Raw genomic sequence first — 27,052 nt, 5'->3', positions numbered from 1 at the left:
TGCAGCTTAGAAGTGTCCTATAAAAAAAATGGGTTTTGAGAAGGGATTTGTAGCTATTAGAAAAAAGAGGGACAGAGAAAGATCATACATAATGCCTAGCCAAGCCCTGACTGGAGACAATATAATATTCTTTGCCCTCTAATTAGCTTCTTGTCAGGGGAAAAAAAAAATCCAGTCGAACTTAGGTGTGAGCAGTTGATTTTGATAGTGACCAAACAGAATTCCACTAAATGAGGGGGTCAAATGAAGTTTCACTTTGAGGTTTCATGTAAAAAGAACTCTGAGTCCTGGATTTTGTAGGATTATCTTCAAATCACTTTTTTTTTCCAAAGTGATACATATATTCTTTAAATGTAGATGGAATTGCTTCTCCTTTTTCTTATCTTTTATTATTTTTTTTTTGTCTGCATCTTGAAGAATTGTGCTAAAAATGCTACCTTGAGTGGAGAGGTGTAAACAAAAATCCAATGGTATTGTAGTCCATGGTATGTCCTATTATGGGGAAAAAATAACTACCAAAATGCATGTATTGTTTGATAGCTAATCCTAACAAATAGACAGACCTGTGTAACTGATTGATTTTTCACTTGGCTAGTAGATTCAAAAAGATTTTTCTTTTCCTCACTGAAAAAAACCCAACAAAACCTTGGAGAGAAACAAAAGACCAATTTGTTTTGTTTTCATATCTATTAACTTGTTTGAAATTACTGAAGGAGCTTTTTAAAAAATGAAAGTTTCATTTTTGCTTGAAAATACAGAAAGGAAATAACGTGACTTTGCCCGTTCTGGAGGCATGAAATTCTTTTTGTTCATTATGATTCAGTGTGCAAATAGTTCTTGTACCACAGCATCTCAGCCCATGGGCTGACATCCTGTCCTGTCCCCAGGGTCCTGCCCAGCCATCCCGGGGCTGTGTCTGACACTCGCTACTCACTGTGAGCCTGATCCTTCCCCCCACCCACGAGCTCAGCCTAGCCCTGTCACTATGGACCAGACAGATCATGGTGAAAAACAGAAAAAGAGCTGTTACGTGATTTTACGATGGTATATATTGGGTTAACTGATTGCAACATGGCAAAGATACCAAGTTCAACTTCAGAAAGCGTCTACATATGGCTATAATACAAAGTCTGTGAGATAGTATTACTAGTACTAGTATTTATATGATTTAAGTTAAAGAAGTGCTTAAGATCTTTGCTGGGTAAATAATTTTAGGAAAACAAATTTTGTGGAATTAAAAAAATCTAGTAGTATAATCTAATAGTAATGAGCACAATCTGATAGAAAGTCATACTGAAAGCTCAGCAGAAGAAGAGGTTTCTGGTATATCAAAAGGCATGGTAGTTAAGTTTACTATTTCCTGGAGAAAGAAGTATTAAAAGAACAAATAAACACAGTTGCTCCATGAAGGACTGCTTTCAGAGCACAAAAAGAACCACTAGTTCATAGGGTATGTGTCATTACTTGTCAAGATCAGCAGTAATTGCTTTAATTTTATCCAAGAAAAATACTTTGCAAAAATAATTGAAAATCTGGGGAGGTAACAGAAAAAGAGAAATATGAGTATAATATTGATTTTTGAAAAGAAAAAAGAAAAAGAATGATCATGGTAGTTATCACTTCCTAGGTCCAGCTGAAAGCTACACTGAAATAATGGATCAAATACTACAAAATAATAATTAGGGAACTTCTAGATAATTTTATGAGCACAATAAGCACTGTGGGCTTATCAAAGGAAAGTAGTGGAGAGACTCATAGCTTGGATCCTCACTTCATTGCACCTAATACAGCTTTCAGTATCTACGCAAAGATAGAGAAAAACAGATTTGTGCCACTAGTAAGTCAAGAGTTTTCTCTGAATTGCCTATAGAGCCATCCACAGGAGGTGTCCTGAAGCTGTGGGAGGAACCTACATCAAAATTCTTCTGCTGTGCATTTTGATAAAGCAGTTGTGTCACAATTTCTGAGATGTGTCATTGTTCAGATGCTAAAGAAAAATGTCTTGGGTTCCTGGTATGAAAAGGGAGATCTTCTGAAGTCCTGAAAACAGCCAGGAGATGGTAAGAATGTTTCTCAGACCTTTTAATTTTCACCATAATGATGTTTTGCACTCACCGAGAAATTCATTTGGAGTGCATCCTTTGTTTGGGACAATGCCATAGCCCTTGCACACCACTACGATAAAGAATGAGTCATATTGCATGTATCTGACTGTATAGGAGCTAGATTTTGGAGACACTTTTGCTGTCCACCTTAGCTGAGAATGTCATCAGTCAACTGATGGTGTAAACCCATGCTGGCAAAAATGACATGTATACAAGAAGTCCTTCCCCACTCCACTTCCAAATAAAAAGATACCTAAACCATAGCCAAGTGGCATCAAACTTTTGCAGCTCTTCCATCCTCATAGAGAGTGCTTAATTATTTGGGTTAGCAAGAAGCAGTCTGGGCTAAAATGAGACGTTCATAAAGAAAAAACAATTTTCGCTTAAATGCCACCTTAAACCTCAAGAATTTAAAAGCTTTACAGATATTAAACAAGTCATCCTTAATCATGTGAACTTCTCAGCTGAGTAATTCTACTGAGGTTGATAAAATTACTCTCAGGAGTAAGTGCTACCTGCTGAAGTAAAAGTGGTCAGGACTGGGCCCTCACTTTCACTGCCTTGCTCTGAACTACAACTGTTATTAAAGGTCAATATTAATCCAAATCTCACAGATGGGGAAACTGAGCCATCAAGAAGTGATTTATTAAAGGTCATAGCATAAATCCTGGTTGCAGAAGCTAGATGAAATGATTTCTAGCCCTTTCCTTTAAACATAAGATTAACATTTCCCATGATAAGAAATTTATGTGCATGCAAAGATTCTTAGAAATACAGTAATAAGTAAATAAATAAATGAATATATGAGATCTTGGGGTTTCCAAGGTAGAGACTTCTCTACTGCTTTAACTCCATCCAAGCTAACTGGCTAACAAACAGTGGGAATGTGCTTGGTTGAAAAAACTTTTTGATTAAGATGTACTCTGGTCCTATGTGTTTGTGGGTAAGAAAGAAAAAGGTAATCATTTACTTTTCAATTAATTTTCAAGGTCATAAGAAACTCCACTTTGATGGTTACCTGCATTTCAGTGTGTGATGGGCCTATGGGGTGCAGGAAATGGATGATGAGCCGCATGGAAAATGAGCAATTGCTAACAGTAGATAAACTGTTTGGTCTAAGACAGATTGAAAGCGAAAATAATTCTTTCATGAACATAAATAGCCATTTAGCTAAAAGATCTGGGAACAAAGGGCCCAAAGGAAGGAGCTCATAGAAAGTAGGAGACATTTTAGTTTTGAGTTTCCAAACTTCAAAGTCAAAATAGATAGAAATAGAAAGACCTACAAAGACAGCCAGTTAAATTTCATTCCCTTTTTCCAGGTGTAAGTCAGTTATGATTCCTGTAAAGTATTTGGGATCTTTATGGTTGTACAGAAAAATAAATAAGAACAAATATGTTTCAGAAGACTTTGACCAGAGGTATGTTACACTATATTTTTAGCTACAAAGACATTTGTTTCTTCTCAAGGAAAAAAAGAAGAAAAGAAAAAAGAATGAAGAGAATTTCATTAACCAACCAACCAATGAACCTGTATCCCCCTCCATTCAAAACAGGGAGAAAAGAAACCTTGAAAAAGTTTAACAAAGGACCAGTCTTTGGTGTAAGTTGCTAACTCTTCTGATTTACACTAGTTGAAAGACACAGTTCAATATAAAGAAGAATGACAAAAATATAATTATAATGAGCTTTTATATAGATCTCAAAGCTATTTCCTAAGCTTTGTTCTTTGGGAAGCACCTGGCACAGTCTGGGTCTGCAATAACCTAAAAAAGAAATAAGAAAGGATCAGTTCTGTAGAGGCACAATGACTTGCCGTACAACAAATGGAAGATGGAGGAGCCTTAGCAGAAATGTTGATCACTGGATGGTTAGGAAAGAAAATCAATAGCATATCCCTAAGTCATATTACGATGTGCAAATACTGATATTATTGCAAATCAACATGTAATACTGTAGCATTAAGTTTTAGCTTGTAGGCCTCTTAAGGAAGCTTTAGTTTGTAAGTTCTTTGGGACTTAGGGGTAAGTTCCTTCCCTGTTGTATGCACAAGCCAGAGCACTGGAATTTGCCAAAGGCCTGGGGCTTTTCAGCAGTAGCATAACAAGCACTTTTGTGATGATATCTTTAACTCCATCCAAGACAATCATAAGTTTTGAATAAGTCAGGTTTCATTGTCTGCTGCACTAATGCAGTCCCTCAGCCAGCACTCAAAATATAATAATAAAATACAATCAATAACTACAATATTCTGTTCTGTACTTGCAAGCATGAATCCTGGGAGATGCTAGATAAGCTGCCAAGAATCTCAGGGGATGGCAAAGTTGCTCTGGACTTTGTACAATTCTGATTTCTAACTGAACTCTTATACTGACTTTAACCTTTGATTTTAGAAGGTTTTTCTTACATTTTTCTTCTTCCACTGATTTTGGCACTGTCAGAGTGGCTGTATGAAACTAAGGATGCTGGAGGGAGTTGAGACAGAGCCTCCATATTTTTCCACTGAACTAAACTGACAATACACTTCCCTACTCTTCATTTAAAAATTTGATTAGGCTGAACTGTGGGTTGTGACAATGTGACATTCAATGAAAGGTCAATCTTTTCTCTAAATTCTGCATAAACTGGATATGATCAAGCGTATAAATGTCATGTCTTTTGCATATGTCCTGGTTTCAGCTGGGATAGAGTTAATTTTCTTCCTAGTAGCTGGTATAGTGCTGTGCTTTGGATTTAGGATGAGAATAATCTTGATAACACACTGATGTTTTGGTTCTTGCTGGGTAGAGTTTACACTAGTCAAGGACTTTTTAGCTTCTTGTGCTCTGCCAGGTGCATAAGAAGCTGGGAGGGAGCATAGCCAGGACAGCTGACCCAGACTGGCCAAAGGGCTATTCCATAACACATGACATCATGCTCAGTATATAAGCTGGGGGAAGAAGAAGGAAGGGGGGGACGTTCGGAGTGATGGCGTTTGTCTTCCCAAGTAACCGTTACGCGTGATGGAGCCCTGCTTTCCTGGAGATGGCCGAACACCTGCCTGCCGCTGGGAAGTACTGAATGAATTCCTTGTTTTGCTTTGTTTGCGCACGCAGCTTTTGCTTTACCTATTAAACTGTCTTTATCTCAGCCCATGAGTTTTCTCCCTTTTACTCTTCCGATTCTCTCCCCCATCCCAGCAGGGGGAAGTGAGCGAGTGGCTGTGTGGTGCTTAGTTGCTGGCTGGGGTTAAAGCACAACAGCATATTTGGCTTATCCAAAATAGAGAACAATTGTTTTTTCACATAACCATGTAGAAATATTTTTGAACAGGAGAACAACCTCAACACAAACTCTTTTTACTTGGGTCCAGTGGTGTTTTCTCCTTCTAAAGGATACTGGGATCTGACTCCAGGTAGCAAATCCATCATTGATAAGCAGGAAAGAGAGTAGGAAGGAAAAGGGGGAATTTGTGGAATCAGAATTACCCCTCTGTAAGTATGTCCTGGTTTCAGCTGGGACAGAGTTAATTTTCTTCTTAGTAGCTGGTAGAGTGCTGTGTTTTGGATTTAGGATGAGAATAATGTTGATAAGACACTGATGTTTTGGTTCTTGCTGAGTAGAGTTTACACTAGTCAAGGACTTTTTAGCTTCTTGTGCTCTGCCAGGTGCATAAGAAGCTGGGAGGGAGCATAGCTAGGACAGCTGACCCAGACTGGCCAAAGGGCTATTCCATACCATATGACATCATGCTCAGTATATAAGCTGGGGGAAGAAGAAGGAAGGGGGGGACGTTCGGAGTGATGGCGTTTGTCTTCCCAAGTAACCGTTACGTGTGATGGAGCCCTGCTTTCCTGGGGATGGCTGAACACCTGCCTGCCGCTGGGAAGTAGTGAATGAATTCCTTGCTTTGCTTTGCTTGTGCGTGCGGCTTTTGCTTTACCTATTAAACTGTCTTTATCTCAGCCCATGAGTTTTCTCCCTTTTACTCTTCTGATTCTCTCCCCCATCCCATCAGGGGGGGAGTGAGCGAGCGGCTGTGTGGTGCTTAGTTGCTGGCTGGGGTTAAACCACGACAGTCCTTTTTGGCGCCCAACATGGGGCTCGAAGGGTTCGAGATAATGACAGATTTAATTGGAATGTGCTAGATTAGATTGAATTTATAGCTGTTAGTGCTGTTTAGCTATTAATCAGCAGGCTTCTGTACTTGCCATGGGGCTTGCTTGCCTTACTGTATATTAGAGTATAGTGCTCGTTAGTGGCTGCTTTTTGCTTTTGCTACTTGCTGAACTGCTTATCATCTTACTCTGCTGTGCCTGGGAACATTTTGATAACAACAACGGCCATGCCCTGGGCTGGCAGATGGCCAGGGCATCGCTGCTGTTTCTGCGCTGCTGTACTGGGCAGGCTGGAACTCCAGTGTGAACTCGAGTCAAAGGGACTGTGACCTGTGGATGAGTCCATGTGGGAGCAGGACACCCCAAAGCGCCTGTGGACGTGGATAAGCCCATACCAGAGCAGGTATGTCTCAAAGCGTCTGTGGCCATGGTTATGTCTGTGCCGCAGCAGGTATACTTCTTGAAGGGATTGTGGCCCAAGGATAAGTCCACGCTGGAGAGGGTACACCTCGAAGCATCTGTGGCTGTGGATAAGTCCGTGCTGCAGCAGGTACACCTTGAAGCATCAGTGGCTGTGCATGAGGTCATGCTGGAGCACCTCAAAGCGTGTGGCCATGGGTAAGGCCATGGTGGAGCAAGTTTACTTCTGAAGAGACTGTGGCTGCGGGTAAGGCCATGGTGGAGCAAGTTTACTTCTGAAGAGACTGTGGCTGCGGGCAAGGCCACGCTGGAGCAGGTATATCTCTGCAAGCATTGTGGCCCATGGAGAAGGTCATGTGGGAACAGGTGCACCTCTAAGTGACTGTGGCTGTTGTCACGTCCCACCTGAGGAGGAGGGGGGAGGAGTGACAAAGATTCGCAAATCCTCTCGGTGTGGATTAAGGTGGGCCAACACTCAAGGTCCGTACACAAACACCAGCTTTAATAGAAAGCTTCTATAGAGACAAATATTGAGTACAAATATTCGATACCCACCAACCCTCACAGTTATATTCACCCCAGCTATGCGGTTTTACAGAAAATCAAGGTAGGCTATGCAGTACTTGACTTCAATTTAACAACTTTAACAACTTAATCGCCTTAGGAAAAGTGAAAAAGAGAGGGAGAGAGAGAGAGAGAGAGAGAGAAAGAGAATCACCAGTCCTGGATCCAGCGTTGGTCCTGCCAACAAGGGTATTCGGTGAGGGAAGGAAAAGAGTGAGGAGAAGTGAAGGTTCTTATAGAGATGTTGATTCTGCGCAGGATGCTCGGTGATAATAATTCCACAAATCGCGCACGCACGAGCATGAGCACGAACGTAAACACGAGTACCGGTACACACACGAGCACACACACACACACAAACTGTAGCACATTTATCGGGCTACATTATTAGTATAAACCCGCCTAAATTTACACTTATTGGTTAGTGATTAACATTTCATATACTATTGGTTTACTGTATTTAAATTAGCCTCGCTTGCTATGTAAATTAGCACGCATGCTCCTTTCAGGTGTGGGGGGGCAAGTCTTTTCGGTCCTGAATTGAGTCGGTGGTCGTGATCTCCCCTCGCCACATTTACCTTTCACCTACTTTCTGCAGTTTTATCTTCTTTGGCCACTGTCCAGTCTTTGGTGCCAAGATGCTCACTTTTGTCGGCTTGTTAGCTCTTCTTCAAGGTTAGAGCTGTTAGTTTTCCACAGTTTGTTATCTTTTAGCTCCCTCCCAAATTCCTTTCCCAAGGCACAAGTGGTTAGTAGTTTTGCTAATTGGAAGATTACATCAGCGACCAGTCAAACCAAGAGGAGCGATACCAGGGCTGTCCCCCAGGCAGTAGGTGGGGGGGGGGGATAAGACGCTTCACAGACCATGGGGAATGGGGCCGAGGCAAGGCCGCCCTGTCTCCACAGGACTCCCTCCCTCACCCTCACTCCAGGGTACTGTCCGGTCCTGGGTCCTAGCGACCGTCGCTCTGCATTGTGGTTTTAGCACCAGGCTGTTTGAGACATCTTGTTCTTTTACATTAGCAGTTCTCTACACCACCCCGTGGCTCAAACAGTGGTGCAATTCGAGTTCCGTATTTTACATCTTCATCTTCGGTGGTGATTTGAATATAGCGGACAGAAGGAGAAAGAGAGGACAGGAGTTTAGAAATCATACACCTAACTACTGCAAGGCCTATTACCACTGACAGAAATATCGTTAAAATCATAATACCAATATCTACAAGCCATTTTCCCCACCCCGTGAGTCCAAGAGACTTCAGGAGAGAGTTGAACCAGGGTCCAGGGCTCCAGCCGTTAAACCGGTCCTTTGGTTGCATTGCTCGGAAAAGTTCTCCAGTCTGCTCAGATACCTCTCTCATCTTCTTTCGTGCTTCTTCTATGGTGGTAGTTGCGTTGTGAATGGTGAGACAGCATTCTCCATCGGTGAGATTCAACATTCCACATACTCCCTGCTCTTTTAACAATAGCATATCTAAAGCTAATCTGTTTTGTAAAGTCATTTTAGACACCTGTTGGACTTGCAAATTTAGTTCCCCAAAAGCATGTCTGGTCCAATTACTCAAAACATGTGCTTGCCAGGTTAGGTTTTCTAAGACAAACTGGTGTCTTTTAAGGGTTACGTATGGAGTAAATATATTTTCTAACATCAAAGATGTTGTCATGCCCCAGGTATAATAATCAGGTATTCGGACTCCCTGCACTGCCCATTCTGGTGCAGTCTGAGGTGCCTGAACGTCCCGTTTCCTCCGGTTATATTCGGGGTTGTTAAAGCCAAATGTTTTGGAGGGGCACATTGATGGAACACCGATGGTGCAGCATAAACCTGCCATTTCATATACATGCAGGTGTGAGTACATTTTCCCATCTGAACATGCCCAGAAGGTACCCTGAGGGGCTGGATACTTAGCAGTGGAGCATGTTGATGGGTCATGGGGTTCGGTTATTGCAACTCCTTCTTCCCACGCAAAATTCCGCTTTGCCTCGTGGGTAAGCGTGACTCCACATTTAATCGCAATTTCTGGATTAGTAATGGTTCCATTACACATGGGATCTCCACGTTTAAACCCTGTTACCGGAAAACCCCAACAAATGCACATATCCCGAATAAAGACTCGCAGTTCGGGGATATACCATGTTTCTATGGGGTCCCACGTTAGCAATCCACAACTAACTGTTCGTGAACACGTCATTAGAGGGGTATCCTCATAGGGTAGGGGATTTATTTCTTGTGCATCAATTGTACTATCTGGGTTGGACAAAAAATGCTTAAGGGACCAAGCATATTCATAATGAGAGCGGCTATGGTGAGCATAGCCACCCCCTTTGTTAGGAATCTGAATACACCAACCCGGGGAAAACGGGACATTATATTCATGTTGCAAGGGTTCACCGTGAGAGGGAGGGTCCCACCAACGTACAAGATTGCAAGGGATCTCCACCTCCCGGGGACACCATGTCCAATTCAGTACAAGATTACAAGGGATCTCCACCTCCCGGGGACACAATGTCCAATTTTTTCGGGCTGCAAGGGTGGCACTCATAGTTCCCCTGCAGAGCTGTTGCTTCCAACAGGTGGCATTCCACATATCTCTCCAGGGTATATTAACTGGAAATCGATAGGCCACTGGAGAGGGTTGGTACCAAGTTGTCCCACTATACTCTTGGAATGGGAGTGAGTCAGTTCCCCACAAACATTTTCCTTTCCAGTGTGTATTTTGAATACATTTTTGGTTTAATGTTTCTAGCTTTGAATTTAGAATTCGTGAGAAATTTAACCAAATGATGGCGAATTTAAAGCCCTCCGACGCGGATGTGGGGAGGTCTACACAAAGACCTTGGTCTGTTCGATTCCAGATCCGGATGAAACCTGTAATTAGTTCCCATGCCAAATTGGGTTGGTTATTCAAATTCCCAGTTGACTGAGACAAGACTATACATGCACAAAGTAAGAATATAAACTTCTCCCACACCATTTATCCCTAGTAAAGAAGAAAAATATGCTTAATAAAATCAGACCAACAACACAAAAAATGACCCATCCAACAACAGAAAACATAAGTCCCACGGTGAGCTTCTGACAACCTGTAAAACATATACATAAAGATGAACAATGATTAATAGGATGGGACAATCCATCGGGTATGAATTCGGTGATTCTTCCCGCGGGCGTCAGTAGCTTCCCAGGTCTACATTCCAAGAAGTTTCGTTAAAACCAGTGGAACTGTACCCACAGTGGGAAGCTCCACCAGCACGGGTTGTCCTGGGTAATGACGTGTGTGAATGGGGTCCTTGGTTCCTCTTCTTCCTGGAAGTATGGTGGGAGGTTGGGGACAGAAAGCGGTGAGTCGTGGACATCCATTTATCCCCCAGCGACTGTTCACTTTATAAACTGCATCCGGCAGTCTCTCTGCCCACCTAGGATCGTGAGGCCTCAGGGCACGTTTCAAAAGCCCATTTGTGCGTTCAACAATTCCATTCGCTTGAGGGTGATAAGGGGTGTGGAAGATCCACTGAATCCCTTCTCTCTGCGCCCACTCCTTAACTATTCCTGCAGTAAAATGACTTCCGTTATCTGATTGGATCGATTGGGGCTTGGGTAGGTAACTGAACCAGAGTTTTAAACCTTTTACCGTGCTTTCCCCAGTAGCTCGCTGCACCGCTTCTGCTTGTGTCAGTCCTGATACCACTTCTACCCCTACTAATACATACCTTTTCCCATTTGAAAGTCGAAAGGGACCGATATAATCTACTTGCCATGTCTCCCACAGCCACTTCTTATCTCGTAAGTGTAAGGGTGGGTCTTTCAAAGGGTCATGTTCTAATCCTATACGGCATTGACTACAAGCAGAAATGATCCTGTTACACAGTTCTCGGGTTACCGGCCAGCCCCTGCCGCCGGCTTCTTTGAAGAGGTCTTTAACCCCTGAATGGCCGCGTTTCACATGTAACCACTCTAACAGATGTTCCCATTTCTCCCCTTCACTTTCTACAGCTATATTTGCTAGGCGGGTCAGCGAGTCTACTTGGTTGTTCAGAAGGTGAGCTGGATTGTCTCCTGCTTGATGTGCAGCAACCCATCCTACCAGAAAGGATTTTTGTTTGGAAATATTCAGAATTTCTTCCCACTTTTCCCGCTGCCATACTGGTATTCGGTTTACCTCCCATCCATTTTGTTCCCAAAAAGGGAGCCACTCTGTACAGCCCTTGAACACAGCATATGAGTCTGTATAAATATATACTGGTTCTCTGGTCTCAGCTTCCCTGATGACCACACTCCACACAGCAACTAATTCACCCACTTGGGCACTCCCCTCACCCTCCGTTATGATTTGGTCCCCAGAGTCAACATGTAATGCTACTGCTCGGTACTTCCACACCTTTCCCTCCCTCCTAGAGGATGCGTCAGTGAACCATACATTTTTCAGATGGGGCTCAAATGGAGGAGCAAGTTTTATGCATGAGGGAGGGGGTTCTGTGTCTGGGTGATCGGTGGGTGGATCTTCTATTTGGAGTATTTTGGGGGTTCCTTCCTCTATTTTCCGTGTGTGGTAATAGTGATCCAACTGTGCATACCACTTCCTTACTGTTTCTCGCTGTGCCACCCCAATGGGAGGTGGGGTTCCAGACAACACTGGCTTCAAAACCTTAAAGGGCCCTCGTAAGATGATTGGTTGCTGCCGTATGATTCTTTCGGCTTCCTGCAACGCTAGACTAACCACAAAAAGGCCCTTCTCCCAAACTGAGTAACGTTTTTCTGCATCTTTAAAACTACGTGAGTAGAATCCTATGGGACGAGTTGGACCTTCAGGCCCACGTTGCCACATATGTATGGATAGCCCGTGAATTGCAAAACCCCATTCAATGTGGAGTGGATCTGTTGGGTGTATTGTCCCTAAAGCCTGATACATGCCTGCTTCAAAAATCAACAACTTTAAGGCTTCTTCATGGATAGGGGTCCAATCCCAGGTGACTCTTTTGCGTGTTAGATCATAAGGGACGGGCTATGATAGAAAAATCTGGAATGTGTTTTCTCCAAAATACCAGCAGTCCTAGGGCATGTTGCAGTTCTTTTTTATTACCAGGCATTTTTACTTGTTCAAGAGCAGTTAGAGTTTCAGGGGGAATGCACGCCATTCCTCCCCTCCACCAAATGCCTAGGAATTTTACCTCGGAAGAGGGAAGCTGTACCTTTTCTGCTGGGATTTGGAGTCCTAAATTCTCTAGGTGATTGATTATCTCCATCTGGGTCTGTCCTACTGCAGCAGCATCAGGGCCGCCTATCAACACATCATCGATGTATTGATATACCTTGACGCCCTCTCCAGGAGTGACTTGAGCAAGCTCTTGTGCTAGAGCGTAGTGCGCAATGGTCGGTGAATGACGGTATCCCTGGGGAAGACGTGTGAAAGTGAATTGCACACCCTCCCACGTGAAGGCAAAGCGGTCTCTGTCAGCTTCCTGTAAGGGAACCATAAAAAACATATCCTTCACGTCAATGGTTGCTAAAATCTGATGTGCTTGCTCCTGTATGGTCGCGAGCAATTCGGCTATGTTAGGCACCGCAGCCGTCAAGGGGCCTGTGTTGGCATTTAGGCGCCGATAGTCAATTGTTAGTCGCCATTTTCCATTTGGTTTGCGGACTGGCCATACTGGGGAGTTGTAAGGTGAGTGAGTTGGGATAATTATCCCTTGCTCTCGCAACTCCATTATCACAGGGGTTATACCCTCCCGAGCCCCTAAGGGAAGAGGGTACGGTTTGACATTAACAATTTTGGAAGGAGGGAGCATGGGTGCCAATTGTAGAAGTCTTATAGAAACCATGGGGAGTCCGAATTTCCACTCCCTTCCTTTTGAGTCTGTCCATGCTCTCCCCTTCAATAAATCAAGTCCTAAAATGTTCATAGGCAAAGTACCCAATATCATCGTGGTCTCAACAGGAGATGTGTCTCCCGGTAACCAGCATCTGACTCGAGCCGTTGGCTGTGGCTTAGAGTTTCCAAAAGCATCTGTGACCCAAATTTGTTTTTTATCAGCAACTATGCCATTGCGATTAGCAACATCCGCCTGAAGTGCTGATATCTGAGCACCCGTGTCAACTAAGAAAGTAACTGGGGTTTTAAAGGGACCAAGGGGAAAAGTAATTAACAGGTCCCCTTTATTATTTTCTGTGAGCCTTCTCAAATGGACCCACTGACCGTCCCCCGGCTCACTTACTGGGGACGGCGTGTCCAGTTTTCCGTCCCAAGATCAATCAAATCCTTTTCAGGGGCGTTAGGTACCTTAGAGGTAACTCCCGCAATGTCATTAGATCGGGGCTCCGCCCTCATACTCTCTCGAGCGTGCTGGTCAATTCGGAGGGGTACTTTCTGTTTGTTTTTCCACGCTCGAATGAGCTTCTCTAAGGTTATGGTAGGCATACCATCCATTAACTCCCGGGGAATCCCCTTCTCGATTCCCTCCGCCCACAATAGGTTTCTCCTCACCCCTGAGGCCTGAGGAGGGGGCCGATTTTCTCGCTGTTCCATTCTCCTTACAGCAGTTCTTGATTTTATAGCCCCCCTAGTGAGACCTATTCTCCTACCATAATTTATCAGTTCCTGGGCTACCTCCCCCCAAGTCATGGCCCCTCTCTCTCGTTGGTCTCGTCTCCCTCCTCCCCTCGGAGCCAGGATATCCCTTAGATGGTCCTGCAGCTGTACTGCGTACAGCTTCAGTGAGTCCGGAAGACCCCGGATCAGGGGAGTCATTCTATCAGGGTGTGCATTTAACAACATCGGGGAAGGCTGTTGAGGGACTAAACGCCTGTCATGCATCAACTGGAGGCAAGCAGCCTTTTGTAAGCTTTCGGTTAAGTGATTTATATCAGGGGTCTCAATATATGCCGGGTCTCCTCGTTCCAGGGGGTCTAAACCTCCTGCCCAATATGCGGCTCGTTGAGTTAACGACCATGGCTCTCTTTGATCATCAGTGGTTAAAAATACACCAGGCCCCCAGTATCCCTGTGCCTCATCTTCTGACAATAAAATTCGGTCTCCGCCAGACAATGACACCCTCCATACATACTCAGTCTCAGATTCTTGAGCCCGTCTAGTATATTTTTCCTGGATTTTTGTTAGTTTGGTTGCCGAATACGGCACCATCCGGGTGGTGACTTGCGGAGCTCCTCCACCTTGGCCTTCAGTGGTCTCCGTTTTGATTAATGGTCTCAGAATTGCCTGCTCTTTTTCGGCTTCAGGGTAAAAAATTTCTTGACTAATTTCCAATTCCTTGAGCGGGTATAGAGGTTTTGAATTGGATGCCGACTTTTCGTCTAACTTTGCCGAACTTGAAAATCCCGGCTCACTATCCGGAATTGAGTCACAATCTGTTTGATTGTAAACCCCCCGCTCATTCTCTACTAATTCAGACCGTAAGATTTTTTCTCGGTCCAATGCATCCGCTAGAGCCGCGCAAGCCCTCTGAGTGGCATTACGCTCCACAGTTAGCTGTTTCTGTAAGCTCTCCAGCTGTTTTTGTAAACTCTCGTTTTTCTCACGTTCTGCTGTTAATTGGTCCTGTAAAGACCTAATTGTATCTCCTTCCGCCTGCCTCGCCAAATGCCTTTCCTTTTGTGCCGCCGTCAGCACAGCTCCTAATACAGCACACACCAGAGCCTTTCCTTTACCCGCTCGCCACTTCTGCTCCTTCGCAAGGGTAACTATACAATTTACTACTGTCTCAGGGTCGTGCCAATTATCATGAGCCCAAGCTATTCCAGGTGGCGTAGGGCACGCTTTGTACTCCTTCAACTTCTCAAAGATTGGGGAGCAGTCAAGCATCGACATTTCCCGGGCAGTCATGACTTGCCACTGCTCGAACCTCTCCCGGCCTATGGCTGAGAGGTCACTTCCCGATTCTCCCTGTCCGTGTTCACCGGATGGAGAATCGGTATCCCCTTAGGACCTTCCAACACCGAGGGGATCCTGTCCGTGACGCCAATTTAAAAAATGTCACGTCCCACCTGAGGAGGAGGGGGGAGGAGTGACAAAGATTCGCAAATCCTCTCGGTGTGGATTAAGGTGGGCCAACACTCAAGGTCCGTACACAAACACCAGCTTTAATAGAAAGCTTCTATAGAGACAAATATTGAGTACAAATATTCGATACCCACCAACCCTCACAGTTATATTCACCCCAGCTATGCGGTTTTACAGAAAATCAAGGTAGGCTATGCAGTACTTGACTTCAATTTAACAACTTTAACAACTTAATCGCCTTAGGAAAAGTGAAAAAGAGAGGGAGAGAGAGAGAGAGAGAGAGAGAAAGAGAATCACCAGTCCTGGATCCAGCGTTGGTCCTGCCAACAAGGGTATTCGGTGAGGGAAGGAAAAGAGTGAGGAGAAGTGAAGGTTCTTATAGAGATGTTGATTCTGCGCAGGATGCTCGGTGATAATAATTCCACAAATCGCGCACGCACGAGCATGAGCACGAACGTAAACACGAGTACCGGTACACACACGAGCACACACACACACACAAACTGTAGCACATTTATCGGGCTACATTATTAGTATAAACCCGCCTAAATTTACACTTATTGGTTAGTGATTAACATTTCGTATACTATTGGTTTACTGTATTTAAATTAGCCTCGCTTGCTATGTAAATTAGCACGCATGCTCCTTTCAGGTGTGGGGGGGCAAGTCTTTTCGGTCCTGAATTGAGTCGGTGGTCGTGATCTCCCCTCGCCACATTTACCTTTCACCTACTTTCTGCAGTTTTATCTTCTTTGGCCACTGTCCAGTCTTTGGTGCCAAGATGCTCACTTTTGTCGGCTTGTTAGCTCTTCTTCAAGGTTAGAGCTGTTAGTTTTCCACAGTTTGTTATCTTTTAGCTCCCTCCCAAATTCCTTTCCCAAGGCACAAGTGGTTAGTAGTTTTGCTAATTGGAAGATTACATCAGCGACCAGTCAAACCAAGAGGAGCGATACCAGGGCTGTCCCCCAGGCAGTAGGTGGGGGGGGGGGATAAGACGCTTCACAGACCATGGGGAATGGGGCCGAGGCAAGGCCGCCCTGTCTCCACAGGACTCCCTCCCTCACCCTCACTCCAGGGTACTGTCCGGTCCTGGGTCCTAGCGACCGTCGCTCTGCATTGTGGTTTTAGCACCAGGCTGTTTGAGACATCTTGTTCTTTTACATTAGCAGTTCTCTACAGCTGTGGATAAATCCATGCCACAGCAGGTATACCCCTGGAGAGACTGTGGCTCATAGACAAGGCTCCACTTGGAGCAGGTAAACCCCTAAGGGACTACAGTCTGTGGATAAGTCCAAGCTGGAGCAGGGGCAAGGGGAGGAGTCCATTGCAGTGTTAAACCCAATGGTCTGGTCCAAAGGGGCCAGGGGTGGAGATTGTAATGGAAATACCTTTAAATTGTTGTGACCTGGGATTTGAGTTGCATGTTATGAGAATTACTATAGCAGGAACCCCTTGTTGCTAGCCAGGCTAGGAGCAAGGGGAGGAGTTCATTGCAATGTTAATCCTGGCCCAAAGTGGCCAGGGGTGGAGATTGTAATGGAAATACCTTTAAATTGTTGTAACCCATGATCTGAGTTGCATGTTATAGGAATTACCATAGCAGGAACCACCTGAACAAATGGAGGAGAAGCCTTACAAGAAGCAGTGCAAGTGCAGCAGTGACCCGACCTGAGCTGGCTTTGGTGCCCAATAACTCCACGCAACACACCACCTCTCCTGTCCTGAGTGATCACCATCACCGATGGAGCCCAAAGTCACGGACTAAATGAACTCAATGGACATTTTGTGGACATTTGTGGATGTTTATGGACATTTTACAGACATTTTACAGGAGTGGTCCATAGAATAAGTGGGGTGGTGGTTAATGAGGATGTATTGGATAATGTGGGACCTGAGCATGACATAAATGGTATGGCATAAGGGGTGGATACTGTCCTGGTTTCAGCTGGGATAGAGTTAGTTTTCTTCTTAGTAGCTGGTAGAGTGCTGTGTTTTGGATTTAGGATGAGAATAATGTTGATAAGACACTGATGTTTTGGTTCTTGCTGAGTAGAGTTTACACTAGTCAAGGACTTTTTAGCTTCTTGTGCTCTGCCAGGTGCATAAGAAGCTGGGAGGGAGCACAGCCAGGACAGCTGACCCAGACTGGCCAAAGGGCTATTCCATAACACATGACATCATGCTCAGTATATAAGCTGGGGGAAGAAGAAGGAAGGGGGGGACGTTCGGAGTGATGGCGTTTGTCTTCCCAAGTAACCGTTACGTGTGATGGAGCCCTGCTTTCCTGGGGATGGCTGAACACCTGCCTGCCACTGGGAAGTAGTGAATGAATTCCTTGCTTTGCTTTGCTTTTGCGTGCGGCTTTTGCTTTACCTATTAAACTGTCTTTATCTCAACCCATGAGTTTTCTCACTTTTACTCTTCCGATTCTCTCCCCCATCCCACCGGTGGGGGGAAGTGAGCGAGCGGCTGTGTGGTGCTTAGTTGCTGGCTGGGGTTAAACCACGACAAAGTATAAAAGGAAATAAAAAGGTATCTGACAGTGAAACACACTCAGTTTGAAATTCACCTTAAATACTTACCCAGTGATCTTGGAAGCATCTCTTAGAGCCACAGGAATTTAGAGATGCCCCAGAAAAATGGGCCCATGCTGCCTCCCTGCAAAGAATCACTGAATGTCAGGACAATAACCAAATTATTATTTTTCAAACTCAGTCCATATCTAAGATCAGAATTACTAGGGAAGTACTTGGTAGTTATTGCTGATTCAGAAAGAAAAGCGTGACATGATGTAAAACTGCATGTTGAAATTAGGGTGTACATGGATTTGCTTTTAAGCTCAGCATGGTTAGGGACTGTGTAGTTAGGGCAGAGTATCCTCTGGGAATTATTAGCCAACATCACATCAGCCAACCTTTTCTTGATTGACTGGGTTTGCAGAAGAGCAAACAGCAGCATTTTCCTGTATTCTGATTTCCCCTTGCTGTTACAAATGGATATATGGGGGTGAGGACACGCGTCCTAGTGAAACCTCTTGATGCTTAACAATGGATGTTTCTATATACAGGCAAGTGGTGTCCTATTATTCTCTACGTCCTCTGTGCAGGGAGAGGGGAAAGATAGACTATCAGAAAAAAAAATTTGTATTCATTATTTCTTGGCCTTAAGAAAATGTGCCCATCAATCCATCAAAAATGAATTTTATTCTGTAATATTAATGTTTAAGGCTATGCTCTTCTGGCGTATTGATTCTCCATAGGCAGAAGGACTCTGAAATGGAAACAATTTTAGAAATGTAGTTTTCAGTTTCCTTAATATTGTATGTTCCTGTTATGAAAGAAAATGGCTTTTCCTTCACCCTTCTCTTTTTCTCTACTATATATATTAGTCACAGGAAAGTGGGCCAAGTTAATCTCTTGTACAAGTCCAAGGACCTTACATCTCTGTGAAATTTCCACAACCAGTTTGTTTCTTAAATAATTAAATGCCCTCATGTCTTTATTTATAAACATTGCAATAAAATCCTGGTCCAAAGTCAGGATTACAATCAGGATTTCTTTTTTTATTTTTCATTGAGCCCACACACACAGGGCAACAACTGAGTCAGGACGTTGGTTAAACATATGCTTAACTTGGACAGTGCCCATAAGAATTTGAGCATTTACTACTTCTAAAAGATGAAGTTAAACATGTGCTGAGAGCTTTTCTTCATTTGTATAATTGGGGGATGTTTGGGCAAAGGAAAGGTGAATCTTCAACTGCTTTGGAACCAAAATCTTGTATTTGATGAGCACTGGGGTTGTGTTGGGGAGTGTTATGGCAATAAATGGTGCAGTCTTGGACAAAGTTCTGGGGAACTAAATTCCAGACCTCTAAAGTTGAGGCTGGAATTGGGATGGCAGCTAAAATCTCCTCATGTCTCTACATCTGGTGCCTCTAAATCGTGGCTAACTTACATGAATGCTTCCACTGCCAGCGCTTCTAGTGTGTGATGTGGTTTGAAATCTGTTTTTCCCTGTTGGGGAACAGAAGGTTTAGGTCTCCAGCTCTGTCAGTTTGACACCTCTTGACAGCACAGACCTCCCTCTTTGGCACTGTGTTTCTTAGCTTTTCTGACAAACGTCTCCTGCTTTTTGAAGAAAGAAATCGCTTAATTCATTATGGCTGAAATGCAGTCCTCTACAGATTGCAAGCATATGATCCGTGCAACCCTAGGGCACTGTCTGCCAGGATCTAACATAGGGCCTTCAAAGAGGACTTGGGAGACATTTTAGATGTGAATGGATCTTGTTCTGGACTACTGCCTACAAAAGAACTTCAGTGCAGGGGAAGAAAATGCACATGAACTAATATCACAGATTTCATCCAATACGCTGTTATTTATATAACAGCTCCTGATAACCCATAGAAGGTCTCTAAGCATGGCTTACCATAGAAGATCTTGTAAACAGGAACACTTGATAGACAGCTGCCCTCTTGAGCCAATAAAAAGAACAAATGTAGCTTGTTTATAAACTCTGCTAAAACGGAAGTGTGAAAATCCTTCCACCATACAGGTTTGCAAAACACATGGAAAAATAAAGATGTGTGTGTTTACAGAAAATATCCCAAACTCTCAGGCTGCTTTCAGTGCCCAGGCGATGATCACAGTTGACGGGTTCCATGGTGTCGCTGTACGACTCGTTATGTCAATCATCCATCTCGGCTCAAAGATTTTGTACATCCCTGCCTGCATATCGCTGCTGTGATTAATTCTGTAATTCACAGGAGGAGGAAGTGCCATGTAGACAAGGCAATAAAAGTTAGGTGGAAGGAAAACTGGTTCCAGCACTACTTCTGCAGTGCTGTGGGAAAACATGATTCTTTACATCCATCTATTAATTGTAGTCAGCACCAAATACATATCTCCGAACAGTTACTCCAAGATGTAATTGTGCGGTTTTGAAACACCACGTAGACTCACACAGCTTCCCAATTTCACCAGCTCAGTCACCAGATGGATCATGGTACAAAGCAGCTCCTTAAAGTTTAGCCTTTTAGTCATGTGGTGATGCTGCGAGCAAGATTAGACACTGAGTTATCCACGGCCCATTCCTGTATGCTTGCTCTGGAGCCCACAAAACAGTTTAGGGTGACTTCTGTTTCAAGGGTGACCCATGTTTCCATGTCATTTTTTTAGCATCTATGCTTGACATCATTGTTTTAGAAGGTGGATTGACCACATCTAAGTTAGAGACATGACTGGGAAAAGGCAGAACAGCAGAAGAGACACCAAGTAAAAAAGATGCTGATTTACATCAAAGGATCTGGAAACTTAGAAACAAAAAGCGTTCTCATTCATGATAGAAATAAAACAGTGCCCTTTTCAGTATCCGGACTGTGGAGTAATCATTATCTCCCAAACAAGTTTACTTCTTTTTAAAGCAGATGTTGTTATGGACTGTTCTTCACTTGACTGAGAAAGTCAAGATAGATGCCTTATTGGGACAGCTCTCAAAGAACTGATGTAGCCAATTAATGAACAGTAATGCCTGATGCTTAATCAGGAGAGTATTATAAGAGGAAAACCAATGCAGCAGAGATGTGTATTTAACATATGCCAAGTAATTAAGTGGTGATTAACCAGGGGTTGAAATTCTGAGCTCTGGACTTTTAATAAAGTGTCAAATAAAGATTAAAAGGAAGAAGAAAGAGTAGTCAAAGAAGAAACTCAGTAAGCTTCTATTTTATTACTGTCTTTTTATTCAGTGTAGGGTTTTTTTAAGTCCTATATATTTGTACTGTCACATAAAATCCTGTAATAGAGATGGACATTTAGGATGCAATATTCAAATGCACTTAATGGATTTGAAAGCCTGCCTGTTATCAGGTTGTTTTCTGTGTTACCTAACTTTGCAATGCATTAAATGGAATCCTAACTATTTACAGTATCACTTCTAAATATAAATAGATGTCTTTGTTATATCATTTGCCTTAGCTATATTAAAACTCCACTGCAAAGCACTTAGTAGCTTCACAAACCACTGATCACATTCTGCAGATTTTATTCAGCTTGGATAACAATTACTTGGGAAAATAGTGTTACTGAAGTCAATGGACAGAGGCATCGATGTTACCGTGCCATTAATGTGGGTCGTGGAATCAAAACCTGTGGTAGCCAAACTACTTTACTGACTTCGGAGGACTTATTAACATGCAGTGGAAGCTCTCAAGGTGGTTCTACTCTCCAGAGCTAATGATTCATGCCAGGTATTATCATCATGCTTTGAGTGTTGTTCATCTGCAGTCCATCTCATCAGATGCAAAGGATTTCATTTCTGGATAGCATCACATGATAAGTTTTATATCCTCTTTTGGACAGACAGAAGTGATAGGTACCTAAAACCAGTGTGTGGGAGTAAAAGTTCCCCTTCAGGAAAAAGCAAGCAATGAGAAGTAATAAATTACCTTCATGTTTTTCCTCAGCCTCAGGACTGAACAATCATGGGGGCTTGAAGAACCAGGGTCCAACTACCCTTGCATTTGCGTAGTGCTCCATGTTATTGTGCAAAGGTGGCAAATTACTGTTCAACAGTCCATGTGCAGCCACTTCATGGTGCTTCCCAAATGTTTCACTGCAAAGGGAGAGGAGGAATATTAAGCATCTTCTCCCAAATGATGCTTCCTAGCATGGGAACTGCTGTGATAAGGTGATGAGTTTACCAGGAACTTGCCATGCTAAGTGGACTCTGAAGGAAACACCAGCTGCAACTGAGGTTGTACCGTGAGTTGGACAAAAAATTAAAAGTTGCCTTAATGAATTGATTCTTCATTTTTAGAGTATTTCAGAAGTAAAAACAAAAAAGAAACAATCAAACAAAAAACCCCAACAAAATGAAAAGAGAGAGAAAAAATTGGTAGCTTCACCAGCTAGACTTTAAATTATCATGATCACTTTACCAATACTTAGTTTCTGTAAACAGTCTGTTGCTTATATCTTCACTGCTCTTACTGCAGCTGAGGACTGATTTTTAAAGGATTTTGATTGCCATAATGAAAATCAACTTCAATGAAAGTGAAGGTAACTCAACACCTTTGAACATCAGGCTATTATAAAGTTATTCTGTCATAGCTGATGGCACTGCCTAAGTCATTTCCTAGGTAGCATTACACTGCAAATGTACATGCACTTAACCTAGTGGTAGTTATATGCAGAAGTATTCTTTGGCAGAGAAAAAAAACAAAACAAAACAATCCAGGTAGCAAATCTTTATGCTATGTGTTTTTCTGCAAATTCAGAAAAGGCTGCACTGCAGAATTTTCCAGTGATACTTGTTAATTTTCATGAGTGTAAAGAGTAAATGACTATAAACGCTCTTATCGTGCAGTGAAATAGGTACGTTTTGAAGCTGTGACATGGAGTCTCTACTTATTCTACTGTATTCAGGTAGTTGAAAAAAGGATGCTTTCTCAAACATGGAGAATCTTATCTTTATTTTATTTATTTCTTACACCAAATTTACCTCTTGGGGTTGCAGAAGGGTTCAACCTACCCTCAGTTTGAAAAATGAGGAACTTGCCCCTACAACTAATGAAAATAAATGCCACAGCAGGGCTCTGCCAGCTGTGGTTCAAGCCAAGCATAAGGTTTTTGTAGCAAGAGTGTTAAATGAAAAGCAATATTTATCATGATCTTGAGGGTCTTCTTTCCACTTTTGACCATCCACACCTCTCTATACCTCTTTTCTGTCACCATCTGGATCAGATTCCAGCATCTGGTTACTGGAACTCACAGAAATCACTTTTTTAAAGGGTTCTTTAGGTAAACTATTGACCAGTCTGCCTCTAATCCAAGATCAGATGGAAAACGGATAAAGACAGACATTGTCACCAAGAAAATGATAATCGCTTATCCATAAAGTCTCTAAAGAAATGTGTCTTTCTCTCATCTTAGTAGTTAGATCTATTTTTCTATTCTTTGCAACTGAAGTCCTGCAAACTTTCTTTTGATGAAAACTTGCTCAGCTCATCTCGACTGCTTGTCTTCTACAGCTGGGAATATACACATAACACTGCAGTGGAGAAGTGCTGAAATCAGAGCAAAAAAAAAAAAGGTTTCCTGAACATAGCAAGAATATGAAGAATGTTACCTTTGCCTACTCACATTGCTGATTCCTGTTTCTCCTCTTTTCCTGTGTGTTGCTCTCACAGGACTGTGAATTTTAACTGAAAGAACCATTGCCATTAGAGTCTTTAGTATTCTCTCTGATCTTAATTTTGAACAGTTTAGGGGATTGTATTCATGCTCTCCCATTGGAAATAACTTTTTGAAAAACTCTTCTGTGCTGAATTGAAACCCTTTGTTTCATCTCCCATTGCCACTGCCTGGCCTGCAGTGCTGGGCCATTATCAGGAGAGACTTGTTTGGATAAGCAGATGCCATAATATAACAGTCATAGCCCATTTACAAATCCAACACAGGCAGCTTAACATAATAATAATAATAATAATAATGAAAAAATCAAACATAAAATAATGGGAAAATATGTGCATTGTTTGCTCTCTTTGACATCATAAAAAAGGTGCACACTTGGGATGTTTATGCCCCAGATTGTTATTTTCTGATAATGTACCTGGTTAAAGTAAAGTTTTCCCTCTGGATGCATATATAACACTTAGATAAGAACAATTCACAAAATCCTATTATAGTGCTGCTGTACACAAACACATTTTCGGATGCTTCAGATAATATCAGGTACGTATATACAAGAGGAAAAGTTATTTCTAGGAATACCATTATTGGTGGTTTCCGTATGCACTGGTGGCTCTTTCTTTGAGGCAGACACTAAAAACATCAAAAAAATACATTTGACTTTTTGAAATGACAGTCTTTTTTAAACAAACAAACAAAAAAAGAAACACAAAGTTTTAGTATTCTTCCTCCCCACTAGCTACCATGATTCCTTCTTTCTCCCCAGAAACAAAATCATCACCTTCAGATCTCCAAGGTACTCTATTACTTTTAGTATATGTTTAATTCCATCCAAGAGGAGGGATGCATGAAAATTTTGAACTGTCAGGAAACATAAAATGTAACTTTTTCTTGCCTTTTAATAGATATTTGAATAAGTAAAGTGTCTAGATCTTACACTCTGGGAGACACTGTTTTATTGCTGTGCACCACCCTGAAGGCTTCTTCCAATTCCTTACCCAGTACTGGGGAAACCGATAGCTGCATTGTTGAACCACTACTTCTGTGTTTCTACAGACCTGCACTGTAATGTCTATATCCACCATAAACTTCTTTCGTGACCCCGTGCAAACAGTCATCAAGACATGGGGGTAGTCTTGAGGAAATTTCTGGGTTTGCCTCTGGTTTCCATTTGGCAAGTCATTTCTCTCCTTGTGTTTTTGTTTTCCCAGCTGTGCCTAATGAATTTGAAACCAGTACTAAAGGACATTGAGATATACAAGCCTGCAGCAGAATGCTAGAGAGGTGCAATCACTCCTGATCCTTGAATACCTATAGATAGCATTGGACCATATTCTTAGCAGAATTTACTCTGGGTGGTTAGTAGCTTGCTGGGAAATTTTAAGATAGCTTTGTAATTGTTTTAAATCTCCTATGTTTAAAATAGGTTTAAAAGTATCTGGGTGTGTATTTTACTAAAATATTCAGGCTGTTCAAATATTCAAGCTAATTAAAAATAGTCCACACTGGTCCTATTGCTTTCATCCAAGAATCGGCTGTACATGTTAAAGGAGATAATACCACAGGCTATAGAACAGCCAGTATTATACAAAGTCTAAAAATCAGCTTTTATAATTATAACATGTTTTAGCTTTCACTGTCTTCAGCTATACTTGGCAATATATTTATAAATATTGAATATTTTATAGCATTTATGGAAGAAAACACTTTCAATAAGAAAATCATTAACATCTTTTTAGTAAATTTAAACTAGAGCTTAAACTATAAATAAGTATTACATTTTGTGCTTTATATAGAGTATTTTACAAGAGCCTGTAATTGCAAAGTTGTAAATGCAATGCAGTTGTAAAGCTAGGAACCATTTGGTCAAGAATCAAGCAACTAACATGAATGTCTCCTCAAAGAACAAGACTCCTTGTACTAGACATCCAGCTGGTATAGACATTATCATAATCTCACAAAACCAGATTTTATAAAATAAGCTTTAGAAAGAATCCTGACTTTCAAAAATGTAAAGAGCAAAGAGGAACGTAGGGGTATGTTAACAGAATATATCATAAACAGCTCTCATTCCACACACTAAAAAAACTTCTTGTTGAAATCAAATCAAAACTTCCTGATGATTTCTTATTGAACACTTCTAAAAGTGCTCTAAGTTTTTGAACTTGAAGAAACATATATTTATGGCTCGAAAAGGCTCTATAGGAGAAGGTGATTACTTCTATACTACTCATGTTTTCTCTTAATCTTATAGATGCTTTTTTTTTATCTCCTGATAACCATGAAATAGTAAAATTCTTCTGAGATATATCTATCTGTAAATATTAGATTTTAGTTTGTACATGATATGAGCCTAACCTGTAGCAGTAACTGAGGCAGTTATCGTAAAATAAAAATGTGATTCATTTTACCACACTTTACTACCTAGCAGAAAGGAGTCTAATCTAAACTAGCCTCATAGGCTCCCCCTGTAGTGAATACAGGAATAGTGATGCTTTCATACCTTATGATGTTTGTCATTTAAGATGTGTGGCATATAAAATGAAACCAATCAAAACACAATCTTCTGCAACTACCTATTTGACAAAGAAGACATCTTAACTGACCAATTTGAATGAGATGCAAAATTTACACAGCTGAAGACAAGTGAGATGATGAAACTTCCAGCAAGTCAATAGGAAAAGGTTGATATCTTCATAGGGTTCTTTCTGAGGGGAGAGTGTGTCCAGCTACCTTAAACACCTAAACTTACATAGACATTATCTTTCTTTGACAGCCTTCAAAGGCTTATTTCTTTTCACTTAAACAGAGAAATGAGAGACTGCTCAGTGTGCTGCTTAAGGATACAAACAAATTTAGGAACATGTAAAGTTTAGTTGCATCATCTTTACTTATGAAGTTTACAGAAGCCTTTGAAATATAAGTCTGTATACTGTTATATAGTGTATACAGTATAAAATTAAGACTTCAGTAAGACCACATATTTGTTGTTTAGCACTGGATGTACCTTTAAGGTATATCTATGCTGAAGATTAGGATTATGAGAGCTTGTTATGCCCATTGTTGAGGCATAGCAGAAGTGTGTTGCAAAGTTGCACTACTGAACAAAATTTAACATTCCTTCTCAGTACTGCTTATTCATTTAGGCTTAGTGTTTTTTAACCAAATTCTTACATGCTCTGATCAACTCAGCAGAAAAGTTGAACCATTCTTCTTGCTTGCAACTTATGTTATAGCTATAGCCTTTCTTAGCAATTGAAAAAAAAAAATAAAAGAAGCTAAAGCTTGTACACACAGGTTACTAAGGAAAACAGCAATATTTTTTTCCTGATCATTCAATTTGGAAAGCCTTCTTAAAGACCAACTCTTAAAAAGACTCTTCTGAGAAGTGGAAGACTTCCCTTACTCTTTTATAAAAGGGAAGTTCACTGCAATTTATTTGAAGCAGAATTTCAGCTTGTATTAAGCCTTATGAAACTAAATGGCCTGAATAAATGCAAAAAGTTAAAACTTTGCCTTGAAAGGAACTCTGAGTCATTCCTACCAGATACACATACATACAAAAACCAGTTAGAAGTATACTACATATGCATTAAATTGACTACATAGTCCTGAGCTATGTTTCTAAGGCCATGGAGATGTTAAGGAGTGGATGAGA

The sequence above is a fragment of the Platalea leucorodia genome, assembly GCF_965183815.1.
Source record: "Platalea leucorodia genome assembly, chromosome: W".
In the NCBI taxonomy this organism is placed as follows: Eukaryota; Metazoa; Chordata; class Aves; order Pelecaniformes; family Threskiornithidae; genus Platalea; species Platalea leucorodia.
The sequence above is the reverse complement of the archived record's forward strand: the minus strand, read 5'-3'. Positions refer to the sequence as shown.